Source organism: Pteropus medius, unplaced genomic scaffold (assembly GCF_902729225.1).
Source record: "Pteropus medius unplaced genomic scaffold, Ma_sr-lr_union100, whole genome shotgun sequence".
Taxonomy (NCBI): Eukaryota; Metazoa; Chordata; class Mammalia; order Chiroptera; family Pteropodidae; genus Pteropus; species Pteropus medius.
Window position 1 is genome coordinate 12,591,512 of NW_024354503.1, and position 14,104 is coordinate 12,605,615.

At 36.4% G+C, this 14,104-nt stretch overlaps 1 long non-coding RNA gene across 1 annotated transcript; it reads left to right on the forward strand.

Moving 5' to 3' along the window:
• Positions 1-4,484: 4,484 nt before the first annotated feature.
• On the forward strand, positions 4,485-13,808 carry LOC120596119 (uncharacterized). The gene is made up of 5 exons (XR_005651088.1): positions 4,485-4,560; positions 5,927-6,013; positions 7,212-7,292; positions 10,032-10,087; positions 13,600-13,808. It is a non-coding gene; the product is annotated as an uncharacterized LOC120596119 (long non-coding RNA).
• The last annotated feature ends 296 nt before the right edge of the window (positions 13,809-14,104 follow it).

The following is a 14,104-nucleotide window of genomic DNA, read 5'->3' on the forward strand; positions in this document are numbered from 1 at the left end:
TTCCAAAACAGCGGTGATGTAAACATACCAGGGCTCATGATCTCACATTAAGAATGCCTGAGGTCAGCAGTCCAGGACTGGCGTGACACTCTACAGTGTCATCAACCTAGAAGGGCAAAGAGAGCTGATAAGATGACACATCAAACTACTGCAGAACTTGAACAGTCGGAAAACAAGACAAATTTTGTAACTTGAACAATGAAATGCCAAATGATTTCTAAAACTAGGTCATTTTGAACTTGACTTTTTTCTTCTTATCTTCTTCTTTTCTCTGATTTCCTTCAGCTCTTTTGTTGGTTTTGTCCTCCCTTTGCAGCAGCCATGTAATAAAATGCACTGCTTGGTCTCATGCATCAGGAAGACAGTAGGTGTCAGAATGACAGAAGCCACTACCTCTGAGGTGGTGCAGGCACCTACATAGGGCCCTGACAAGATCTTTGGAATGTAAGAATGTGCACTGCCCCGAGCTCAGAAAGGGAGCATAAATACAAAGAATCCAGAGAATTCACATGGTTACAAAATGGGACACAAGGGTCCCATAGCCTCAGTCATTTTTTTGGTGATTTTATCTTTTTTCTCTGTTAATAATTGTTGAGTTATACTAATATCACAAGAAGGCAGTGGTTGTGGTAGAAAAGAATGTGGGCTTTGATTTCAGATCTTCTGGGCTTATATTCAGATAATACTTACTTACTAATTAAGTGTCTTGAATAAGCCATTTCCATAAGCTCAATTTTTCCATGTATTAACTAGAGGTAATAGTCTCTACTCCACAGGTAGCTCTCAGGATTACATGAGGTAATATACATAAATACTTTATCCCTTCTACTTTAAACAAGTAAAAATAAACTACAACAAAAACATCATATGGAAATTCATGTTTGCAGTATTAGGTAAATAAGTTATTGATAATTTGAATTTTTTAAATAATAATTATAATTATTTGACTTAATAAATGTATAAAATATTCTATTCCCAAAAGAAATGTAAAGTCTTATTTAATTTTCAAAAAAAAAAAAAATCCAATGCATAAACAATTCAAGGAGTGAACTGACATCTGTTTTACTTACCATTGCATCCAGAACCAGAATGTTTTTGGGCACATGGAAAGTATTCAGTAAAATTTTTGAATAAATAAATACATAAATGAATGAAACAACTTTCATTATTCTATATATATTCTTGGCACTGTAGTAGTTGCAGGAAATGTAAATAAGACTAACTTTCATGAATATTAGATTCTAAGTACGGACAAATCAACAAAGTGATTTCAGATTATGATTAAGTGCTATGAGAAAAATTACACAGGTGTATGTGATAGAAATTGACTTAAGAAATGTGAAGAGAGCAAAAAAAGGCTTTAGATCAAATGGTCATAGAAGTTCTGAGTGATAAAGAAGAACCAGTCATAGGATAATCTAGATTTATGGTTGAAGATTTCTTCAACCAACACTGCATCACATTAATTTGACTTAAATTACTAGAACTCTACTTAGTTCATTTTGGAAGCATTTTCTTCAGTTAATAATCACACAGTTTTAGATGTGGCTCTCTTCCTAGATTTTGCAAAACTTGCAAATCCTGAGGTTCTAGGATCTCCAGGGAAAATGAAATTGTTTTATTGGGTAATGTTTTCTAAAGCATATCTAGTGGACATAAGGTAGTTATAGACGCATCCCTCCAAAAATAAACATTCTGTGGCCAAATACCCTGTGAACCAGTCCAGGAACATAGGTGTATTAAAGCCTTAGAGAACGCCAAAAGTAGAATAACATGTATTACGTGTATCCTAATGTTTTCTCCACTAATTTTTAACATTCTATTTTAAATTTAATTTTTCCTTTCTCTGTATTTTTATTAACTTCAAAATACAGTTTGGAAAATACTGGTATAGTATTAAAGATAGAACTTAGGCACAAAGGAAAAAGAAGGAAGATAATCTTCTGCCTATAAGCCTTGTGATTCTAAAAATGGGATATTTTACACAGACTTATCAGAAACTTAAAATAAGCTCTAGATATCATATTTACATACATTACCCACTTTAAACCCACTGAACAATAAAAAAGTTGCTCGTGTTTAGTTTTTTGACTACTTGAAGTTTTTTTTTTTAAGTTCTGTTGTGAAAGGGGAATATATTTTGGTTTCCTCTGTTTTTGCTTCATAAGAATTAACGGCGTTCAGGCAGATCTGCCTTCGGTTTGGTCTGGTTTAGTATAAAGCGATCAATAAAATATGGTAGACACTTCACGAGGTTTTACATATGAATGCCACACTCAGTTCCATCACTTCATCACTTACTAGAGGCGATTTTAGGCAAATTACTCAAACTCTCAAAGTTTCACATTTCTCATCTGAAAAGAGGGATGGTAATCACCATATCCTGCCTTTTGGAGGAGGAGTCGAGCTAATGTAAAGGGCTTGAAAAAAGAGTATCATCCAGCTTCTCTGAAATGTTTGCTTGAGGACTATATATTCTCCCCCTAAAAGACTTTTTAATTCCCCAGTGGAGATTCAATGGGAAAAAAACAGAATGTTTGCTGTTTGTTCCCACAATGATGACTCAGAGAGTGCTGATTTATTGAATCAATTAGCGAAGAAGTAAAATTCGTGTCCTATATTATAGGTGCGAAATGAGCTATTCAGCAAGAACCATGTAGGATATCCAACATTCTGAGCCAGGGCTTCTCAAGACACTTTACTTAGCTGTTTCATCCAGATTAAGCTAACAGGAGATCCTGGCTAATAAAGTAGTCTCTTTTACCTCCCTAAAATGTTCTAAAGAAAGCATCAACAAGTAATGATTGAATTCAACATATCAGCTGTATGATAACTATAGACAGTTTCCAACTGTTGTTCTCACCACAGCATCATAGAGAAGAGGCAGCCTGCCCAGGTCTTAGATGACTACACTATTTCCAGTAGACCACACACAACCAAAGTGAACAATAATTTAACTTTGAAAATGACTGATTAAGTTAGGAACACCACTTTAAAAGATTGTTTAATAAATCATATTTTTAGGCCTTAGAGAACGTTCATGAAGGATTTTGAGCCCACTTGTACAGAGCACTACCATGTCACACAATGTTTTCACTTCTTAGGAATTGCCTCATGAGTCATTCCTAATATTAACCCAAAGTTGAACTAGTGGTATGTTCTTTTGGTTTCACTGTTTAGTTTTAATCTTAATGTTGATTTCAGAGGTATGGAATCATACTACTGGCACGAAGAAAGGGAAGCAGTGTATCATGGAAACTGGGGGAGTAAGAACATTCCACTGCTTATCCTTCCTTCTTCTAGTATGCATTGCCTTCAGATAGAAAATGGGAGCAATTGTTGAGTGCATTCCATTCTGTCAGAATACTAGGAAAATATGATGAAAAATAAATCATGATCAGAGTAGGAAGAATCCTGGACTTAGGAGGCCAGAGACAGAGACTTGGGTTCCAGTATTGATTCTACCACTTACCCACCTTAGGCAAGTTATGCTCTGAGTTTTACTTTTCTCTTCTGTAAAATGATGATCATTCCTAAGATATCTTCCAGTTTTCTGATTCTATCATGTTCTAAAATCCATAAACTTATCTCTCTTTTCTGTTCATTCAAGGCTTTCGGGTATTTTATTTTTACACTACTTCTTTACCAGTTTGCTTTTTCTTAAGTTTTAACAAGAAGCCCAAATTACCCCAGTCTCCACAGGGCTCTTTTGGATTATCAGGAGAGGTTAGGTAGTATTTGTGATGGTGGAAACAAAGCCCATTTCCTGAATCGCAAAAATTATGAGGCTGGACCTTTAGTGTAAAGTGTTTGTCTTTTTCAATATCTGCTGCAAGTACTATATTAGATTCTAGTTATTGAGATTTAAAAATAAAATCGATCTTTATTTGGCAACTTTTTCATCAATCAAAAAGCATCTTTTACCATCTTCTGTGGCCTGAATGACATGTCAGGAATTACTGCAATAGTAAGAAAAGTTAAGGACTTTGTCTCTATCGTTGAGTTCTTTATATTCCAGTTAGAGTGAAAAGACTTGTGTAAAGGAATAGTCGATAAAACAGACAAGATGAGAGTAAAAGTGTTAACTTGTCTGGTATTGGAAATAAGTGCATAGAAACTCCTATAAGAAGTGGTTTCTATGGGCAAAATAACTTGTGTAACGCTTCATGGGGAAAATGAATGCTAAGCCTTGAGAAACGAGAAGAATTAGGACAAAAATGGCAAATATAATAACAATCAAGGAATGTCAAGGAAAAGATATGAAAAGACAGCGAGTAAGGGCATTGGTTTCCCATTGTCTTCTTATCTTGTGGACTAAACCTTGCCAAACTGTGGTTCCAAGGACAAAGACAATCCACTGGGAAAATATCCAAGGTTGAGGAATTTTCCTGAAACAAAGGGGAAAGGAATTCACACAGGAATGTACAATGCTGTCTAAAACAAGAAAATCCCATAATTAACTTGATTTTTCTCTAGCAATTGCAATAGTTGAGTTTATCCCAGGGCCTAAGGAATTTTTCAGGTTATGAGAGATCCTGTTGGCTGCCCCTGCTTACTAAGGTTAACTCTTAAATAATGTTTTTTGTTTGTTTGTTGGTTGGTTGGTTGGTTTGTTTTCCGGGCCTGAAGTTGAGGACCAGGACCATCTTAATTTAGCATTAAGATGGAAAGGTGGCAGGAGTTAGTTCATCACGTTCCAAGAAAAGTGTCAGTAATAGTAATTTTTTTTCAAGCTAAGAAGGACGCTAAGATTACCCTGGTCCTCATTAGATATATGGGAGAATAAGGCCCAGAAGTCATCTACGCAACTATTTATATGAGACAAAGTTTAGGTTATAATCTTACTATCATGTTCTTTTAATGAAAAATGTTGATATTATCCTTCCCATCCTTCTGCCACAATTCAATCTTTTTTCTAATCTTGTCCTGAACATAATCATTTTTTAACATCTCATATGTACTTAAATTCTTTTGTCTTTAGACACTAACATGAAGAAAAGTTGCACAAGGAATATACATTTCTTGTGGAAATTTTAAAAACACAAATAAATACAAAAAAAGAAAATTAAAGCCATCTGCAATTTTTTTCTGTGGAGAAAACCATGGCTATATATTCCACATATCTTTTCTGTGTAATATATATTTACTTTTTTATATATTTATATATTTTTAATCTAGAAATGGTATTTTGCTCTTTTAATGGTATGCTATTTTCAGTCAATATTTGTAAGCAAATTTTCATGTGAATGCATATACTTCCATAACCTTATTCTTGACTTGACATAAAAAAAAAAAAATAGGAGTTAGAGCCATTCCTGATGAATTGCTTAAACTTGTTTTATAAAATTCAGTTTCTCCAAAACTACTGAGCTTGTTTAAAAAAATGCTTTTGGCCATGGATATACAAAAAAGTATAGCTCTTCTCCTTTTAGAATCTAGTGGTGTTATTAACTCCTATTTTCAGTTTGTTTATGGAACTAAAGTAATACTGAACATAGATACATAAAGGTGATTACCATAGTGGAAGTTTGACCTTTGAATAATCCTTCCTTGTATAAACAAAGTCTGGAATGTTTTAAAACCTCTAAGCTAATTTCTTTTTTTATTTATCTTAAACCTGAGTCAACATGGAATGTCCACTTTCCTTAGAGTATGAGATGAAAATGCCTTGGTTCTCTAATCATACATAAAGAAAGGGTCTTTGGGCACCACGTGTTCCTTGCCTCAAACCCACATGGCTCTGCTGGACCCTCCAGGCCCTACAAACATGGCCCTACCTGCCTTCCCTGCATTGGTGGACCTGCTTGAGAATTTCTTCACTGTCCCGTACCCAAACTGCTCTCATTCCCACCTCCATATCTTTAGACGATAAGGCTTATCATGGAATATCCATTCTCTCCTATTCCAACTCCACCCTTCCTTCCAGGTCCTGCTGACCAGCTTCCTCAGTGAAGCCCTCTTGGTGATTCATCTTGCTTCTCTCGCTTTTATCTGGAACTTGCTGGCTCTAAAGGTAAGCCTGGTGTGGTATAGCACAGGAGTTCCCAACCCCTGGGTCATCGACCAGTACCCGTCCGTGGCCTATTAGGAACCAGGCCTCACAGCAGGAGGTGAGCAGCTGGCAAGTGAGTGAAGCTTCATCTGTATTTGCAGCTGCTCCCCAGCGCTAACATTACCACCTCAGCTCCACCTCAGATCATCAAGCATTAGATTCTCCTAGGAGCTCTTGTCCCTGGTGCCAAAAAGGTTGGGGACTGCTGCCTCATCCACCTTTTCTGTTCCTTAATTCATATCTCCGCTAAGCTTACTGTTCCCTTGTTTGTAAAGGCTGCAGTTTAGCTTTCATTTATATTTTACACAGCAATGTGCACATATTACCTATTAAGTATTCAAGAAATGTTTGTTGATTAGGGGAAAAGTAGAGTCCGATTTCTGCCTGTTTCTTCTTAGCTGTTAGACCTTAGAAGAGTTCTTTAGCCTCTATGAGCTTGTTTCCACTCTTGAGAACAGAGTGAAAGCACCAGCCCCATAAGGTTGTCATAAAGAGAAAGGGATTCAATGTGAAGAGCATGGGTGTACAAACTGCCTCAAGAAATGACAGCTACCATCAGAATGGGCTAGTGGACCTTCTCCCTTTGACTTTATTACAGGTTAACTAAACTAAAATGTGACCCAGACTCTAATATGATTATGAATTCTAATCCTTATGAATATTTTCTAGCATTCTCAAAAGTAAAGTATATATAATTACTTTATATATTTACATATTTTTTAATTTTATTATGCATACATATACACCTATATATATTTACTATTGTTACCATAGCCTTCTCCCAAGATGGGAAATAAGTATGTTCCCTTGAATTTTCTGGGCTTCCTTCACCATGAAACCTTGTATGCACACATATTTGTATGTATGTATAAATGCTCTTTTATTCTGAAGAGTTTGAATGAATGGATACATGTGATATGTGCACATGCAGATAAGTGTGCATAATTATACACTACATTATATAGCATATATCTAACTCAGTGAGGACTTCTTGGTTGCAAGTGATGTTAACACACTCAGACTACCTTTAAGAGAAAAGAGGAATTATTTTGGACTGGGTAGATAGCTATATTAGTTACAATGAGATTTAGCCTTGTATCATTTTAAATTTTATAAAATAATTTCTTAAGTAAGACACAAATATATTTATCTCTCACAGAAGAGGAATCCAGAAACATGTAGTTGCAGTGGCTCCACGATGCCAGGGTGAATTTCCTCCCCTACGACTCCACTGTTACCAGTAAGTGGCTTCCACTTCATGATCCAAAATGGCCATTTGAGCTCCAGCTATCACAATCCATCCAATGAAAGGAGGAAACCCAAAAGAGCCAGCCTTCTTCTTAAGGAGCTTCCCCAGAAGTAGCATACAATACTCCTACTCACCTCTTATTGGTCAAATTTAGTGATGTGGTTTTACCTAGCTGCAAAGGACACCTGGAAATGTGACCATTTAGCCGAATGTTAATTTGTCCAGGTAAAAATAAGAATTGTTTTATTAAAGAAGAAAAGGGACATACATATTGGAGATGCTGTTACAATTCCATAACTCAATTAATTTTGTAAACATAGAATGCGCTTCCTATAGCTTCCCTGCTTAGTTCAAATATAGATCTAAAATCTATCAAAATTGTCTTAACAAAATCATAAATATATAAAAAATTTATCCTCAAAATATTTCATTATTCTATAGCTTATAATAGCAAAAAACAACAACAACAACAACAACAACGAAATGAGTTTGGAAAAATAAATTAGTTTTAGATCCCAATAATGAAGTACCATGATGTTATTAATGTTCAGATTAAGTGGTAAAAAATCAACAATCATGATGTGAAAACCTGTCTAGATTATTAAATAAAACCAGCAGATTACAAAACCTAATGTACAATATATTCTATTTTGTTATGAGAGTATCATGTTGTTACAGCTTCTCTATAAGTTTGAAATTATTTTCAAACAAATTTAAAAAGAAACTGTATTTGGCAGGTAGGCAGCTACAAAAATAGATAATGTATAGATGGAAAGAACAGTCAATGTATAGATAGATGGAAAGGTAATCAGATAGGAGAGAGAGAGAGAGAGAGAGAGAGAGAGAGAGAGATGGGAGGTAAGGAAAGGAGAGAGAATCAATTCTGCCTTCTCGGGGAAATTGTAACATAAATATTCAAAATATACAAGTGAACTTCTTGATCAACAATATGTTAAGGCTGATTAAGAGAGAGAATGAAAAGTAAGTACACTAGAAGCATCACCAGTGGATATCTTTGAATGGTGAGGTAGTGGTGATCTTTATTTTCTTTGTGTTTTCTTCTCCTCTGATCCCTGAAACACTCACATTTAGAACTTGGCATCTGCTGCTCTGTTATATTAGTTGTCGTTTTATATCTGAGTGTTCTACTTCTCAGAGATATTGTAAGCTAAATACCCAGGAGATATGAGTGGACCGCTTGACCAACATTAGGTCAAGGCTGGTACCAGGTCAACGGACTTTAAAAGAAACAGAGAGCACAGTGGTTGCCATCTTCCTATGGTAGGACAACAAAAGTAGACATAAGTGAGAGTCTCATTGCTTCTGTAAGTCCAGACACTGAAGTGGTTCAGAGCACAAGTCTGAAATCTAGCTGCCTGGCCCTATAGAACCGCTCTCTGTCTCTGTTTCCTCACATATAAAGTGGGGATAATAACACTGTCCACTTCAAAGGGTTGATGTGAGAATTAAAAAAAATTAATACTTGTAAAGTTTTTAGAATTGTGCCTGTCACTCAAATGTTAATTCTTATATAAAGAAGAGTATTTTTCTTTTCTCATTGTACAAGTAACACCGAAAATTTAGAAATATAAGGAATTAAAAATCTCCCATATTCTCAACACACAGATGTAAAGTTTTCAGATATAATCAGTTAATATTCTGATATACATCTTTTTCAATTTGCTTCTTCCTCTAAATGTATATATTCATATGTTTTTAAACTCTTTTTCAAAAAAAAAATTGTATCATACCATAGAGAACTTTATAAACTTACTTTAGTACTTATAATATGGAGAACATTTTTTATGTAATTAAATATTTATATGAACATTTTTAAATGTTCTAGTATTATTTGAAAAATAATTAAGCCAGTAAGGGCAGATTTGGCAGTTTGAAGTATCAAACGTCTTTCATGTGAGTCATAAAGGGAATGACAACAGGAGAAAAATGTAATTTTCTACTCTAAATATTCAAACAGTAAAATTAAGAAATGTCAAGAGATTGTGCATAGTGCTTTTAAAATGCTAAAAATAGTATTAAGAACATTTAAAAATCTAGTTATGTTCTCCTTTTAGGAGGAATTTGATTAATTTTATAAAATAAAGTATTAAATTATTTCTCTCATTTTTTATTTTATGGATGTTTATAAAAAAAGAAATAGTTGTACTTTATTCCAAGAACAAGGACTTTTTGAGCTAATGCTTTGAATGCTTTTACAAATTTATCCAGGATCTGACAAGAGCAAATGCATTCCTCCAGCTATCAGGGAGTCTCGCCTCAACTCCAGTGCAGGCATGTTCTTGCCAGGCAAGAAGGTGGATGGTCACCCACCCACGGAGAAAGCGCTTTGGAGTGGTGTTTGCCGGGGAAGGAGAGCATAGTGCAGATGATCTATGAGGGTGAAGAGTAGGAGGTGTCAGTTGGAGCACCAATGGTGTAGATTTGGGCTCCAGGGATGGCTCAGGAGCAAGCAGCATGGGGTCCAATCCTGCCATTTCTCCAATTCTGTAACCTCAGACAAGTCATTAAGTATGGGTGCCTCAATTTCCTCCTGTATCCCCTTCTAGTACCTGAGCACTAGTGGAGTCTACATGTAAAATGCTCAGAACAGGGTCTGACATATCAGACTATGCACTCAGTAAGATTTAGTGCTATCATTGTCATCATCATCATCATAATCATCTATTAATTTTCTATTATCATTTATTATTGTTTTTATGATCTTCCAAGACTCAGACTTCCATGCTCTGCTTCGGATATCTCTGGATGAAAAAGATAGTCAGAAGGTAAGGAGGTCCCAGACCATTGTGTATGTGTGTGTGAGGGAAAAGACTTGAGGAAAAACAGCTTGCACTTGTCCCTTCTGTGTCACCCTGCTGCCCTCTGCCCAACCACTTAAGTGAAATCACAAAGGAAATAAAATTCATGCACTCTAAATGGCAAAAGAAGAGCAGAAATGTCAGCAACTTCATGGGTATCTTGGAGTCCAACACATTTTGTATGAATCTATAGCTATGTCTATGTCTATGTCTATGTCTACGTCTATGTCTGTGTCTATGTCTATGTCTATGTCTATGTCTATGTCTATGTCTATATCATCTATATCTATATCTATCTATAATCACCAAAAACATGGCTAGAAATGTCAAAGTTTATGAAACCAGCTACTTAAATTCTGCTCCTTAAATCAAATTAATTTATATTTTGGTCAAGATATTTTGTGTGAAGACAATTTCCAAGACATAAGGGCCCCCTCTCCCATACTTTAATGATGCTACTACCTGTGCCTTTGACCCTGAAAGGTAGTTTTCTTCTCCCTCCACCTGTTTTCTGAACTCTTTGCCTCAGAGATCCCTTATCACTCTCAGCTTCCAAATGTCTCCTTTCCCTGTGTAACTCCAGAATTAACTTTAATAACTGTACTTTTACCTCTGGTCTCAAGTGTTCAGCTACCTTGGGAATACCTCCGACTAGAATATATGGATAAACCAGGAGTTCAGCTTTTTAGAATCAGAACCTACTCTCCATTTCAAATCAATTTAATTCTAAAAATGGTTTCCGAGGGCAAAACCCCTATCATGCAATTAAAATTATTAGTTTGCTCCTTTACCTTGGCCTCCCTCACTAGATAATAAACATAGAACCTGTGAATCTTTTATACTTTTTGTAGCTCCAGCGTCTGTCATAATGCTTGGTAGGAGGTGGGTAATAAATAAGTGTTTTTTAAATAAGTGGTTGAATGAACAATTGAATGAATGAAATGAATTAGTAAAGAAAATGATATAAAGATGAATGCTAACTTGCCCCTGCTCTCCTCTGGCTCTTTTTCCTGTTTGGGAACACAAAACAGGCTGCAACAATTTTGTAACAGAAGCACCTAGGAAGCGAACTAGGAGAACAGGGGAAAGAATATGTTCGATAGAATGATCTGATGAACTGGAAAAGAGGAAAGACTTAAAAAAGCTTTGAAACACTGGTGGAACCTTTTCTCAAATCATTCATTACTGTCAGTACACCACAGAGATGCTACTGTAAATAATATGTTATCCTTCGCACTCTTACCTCAACATTCTAGAAGTTGAAGAGTACTTAGAGGTTTCTTGGGCTTATTCCTCCATTAAGCATCTTTGTCTTGCCCACGGTACTTTGGTCTGGTAGTTAGAAAATTTCAGACCAGATTATAGTTCGCAATTCCAGATCTGGGATTCCAAATCAAGGTCACTCAAGGAGATAATGATCTCTTTGCCTTAAGAAACACTATTCAACCCTTCTCTTCAAATCCAGATGATTTCTATAATTTTTTTTTTTTTTTTACTCAAAATGTCTCTGATATAGTTGTTTCTTATAGTGGATAAGGTCCCTGTGCCTTTGAAAGAATGATAACAAAGTCTTTGCCAGTATCAAAATAAATACTTGACATATCTTATTTCTAATCTTCACTGAAAATCTACTAAATATGTATTTTTGTATCAATTAGGGCCCTTTGTAGCAAGTGACACAAATCCAATTCCAACATCATTAAGCAAAAAGAGAGAATCTGTTGGCTTACTTAATGAAAAGTGCAGAGTTTATGGAGGGCAAGCATAACTACATTCAAGGGTCCAAACACCCTCTTGGCATCTGGTGTCTCTTCATTTCTTGTTTATGTTTTCTTTCTTTGTTAGCTACTCTTTCTTTGTTAGGTGCTCTCCAGGGGGTGACCCCCAGCAGCTCCATTCTTATATCTTTATAGTTTCAAGTCCTTTGCTCAAAAGGCTCAAATCTTAGACAGTATGCGTTGGCCCTGATCAAATCATATGATCATAACTGATCCAATCATTGTTGCCAGGAGATTTGATGTTCTTATTGGCTAGATCTTAGAAAAATTCTCAATCACATGCTCAAACCTCACTGTGGAAAAAGTGTTTATCCCTCCACCCCAAATTTAGGGTGCTTTTAAAATAAGAAATAAGGCAGAGACCCAGACAACAATTGATCATAACAAGTTTGATCTTAACTTCAAAAATGAAGTATCTGAGAATCAAATTAATTAAGGTCACACACCAGGGTGCAACTGTAAAGCCAGAATCTGGCAGGAAACAGAATCTAGCTCAGGTAGTTAGAGACTAATGATGAGATAATTTGTAGAGATGCAGACAGTGGTAAGGGGACCAGCAAAAGCTGTTGAGGAGCTGGGAATCCAGGCACAGGAGGGCCACTTTGGGGCCTGAGGGGCAAGAGCTAGATCCCAAGAGGAAAGGCCAAATCACAGGAGCAGTAGTGATAGAGAAACACCATCACTGCCAAAATAGTGAAACAGAGAGGGAGCCTGGAATGGGGATGAGATACCTTGATTTATCTCTTCTATATCCTGATCTTTCAGTACCTCCCACTTTGTTACTACTCTAACAAACCAGAACTAACCAGTATGGGATGAAGCCAGGACACAGAGCCAGGAAGAGAAGGGCAGAAATGGATGCAGAAGAAAAGAGGAAGAATAACTAAGCACTGCAGCTGTGTATGTCAGTTTCTGAACTCAGTGCTAAATAATTCAAAAAGTTATATCTACGCCTTTACCTACCTTTTATATTTATGAGGAGTGTGCATGGTCAGAGACCTCTAGGTAAGACACTGCTCCCCTGCAGACTTGACTGACCACTCTCCCTTAGCAGTTGGCTCTGAGATACCTTGAATCTGTAGCTTCAGGTGTTTGTCTCTGTGGTGAACCTTCTATCATGGCACCACTCATCTCATCATTCTGGTACTGAAATTCAGAATATTATTATTCCGTGCTTCACCAGAAAAATTGCTTAGGTTAGAAGGAGCGTTAGCAGGGACTCCTTAGATATGATCCACTTTCTTTCATCTGAAGGACATGATTGTCCTTCGGGAAAACTTTGAGATCTGGCCTCCAAGTAGAACTGACTACTTGGCTACAGGGACTAGCATCTTAAAAGCACAAGACCCTAGAGTTTAAGTTTAAATAAGAAAATAAAATCAGAACTCTGACCATGGAAACAATGCCCCGGGCAATCTACACCTAGGGACCATCACTTTCCTAGCAGTACTAACACTATAAACTCTAACAGAGTGTGAGCTCTCTGAGCCCTTCCTCAGTGGGTATGTTGTGGGTATTTTAATATTTCAGCACAGATATGCCTTATGTACCTTGTGCTTATTTTGATTTCTGGAAAATAACTTGTGTTCTGTCTCACAGAAGAAGATTAATTTAGGGAAACTGAGGCGAATTAGCTATCGGTAGTCTTAATTCATGATTTCCTGAAGGTTAACTGTTACCAACTCTTTTTGTCATCCCCAGTGATCTGCACTTGAATGGTCATGAACAGTCTTGACCTGGTCAGAAGAAGAGAGGACCTCCAGATCTGGAGGGCACACTGAGGTTGGCTGGTCCAAACTTCCACCTAAAATAGACTGCCATATGGTTTCCACCTGAAGGTTTCTCATGAGGTGGAGTTTTCCAACTCACTGTTGCATAAATTTGTATTATAAAATCCTTTTTAAATCAAAGTGGAATCTGTTTCCCATTACTCTCACTGATGCTTTCCCCGCCTTCTGCATCAATGTTGGATAAGTGAACACTGTCTTGACCACATTTAATCTGTTTGAATCCTGAAGATAGTCATCATATGTCTCTTTGATTTTTGTACAGAAGCCGAAGCTAAAAATGTCCATTTTCTCTACACCCATCCTCATATAACTCAATTTCTAGACTCCTTCTATCTTAGTTTCCCAGCAACTAATTCTTTCTAGTTTATTTTCTCCAGTAAAATGTGGTTTATGCTCCATGAGGTCTGACCCATACA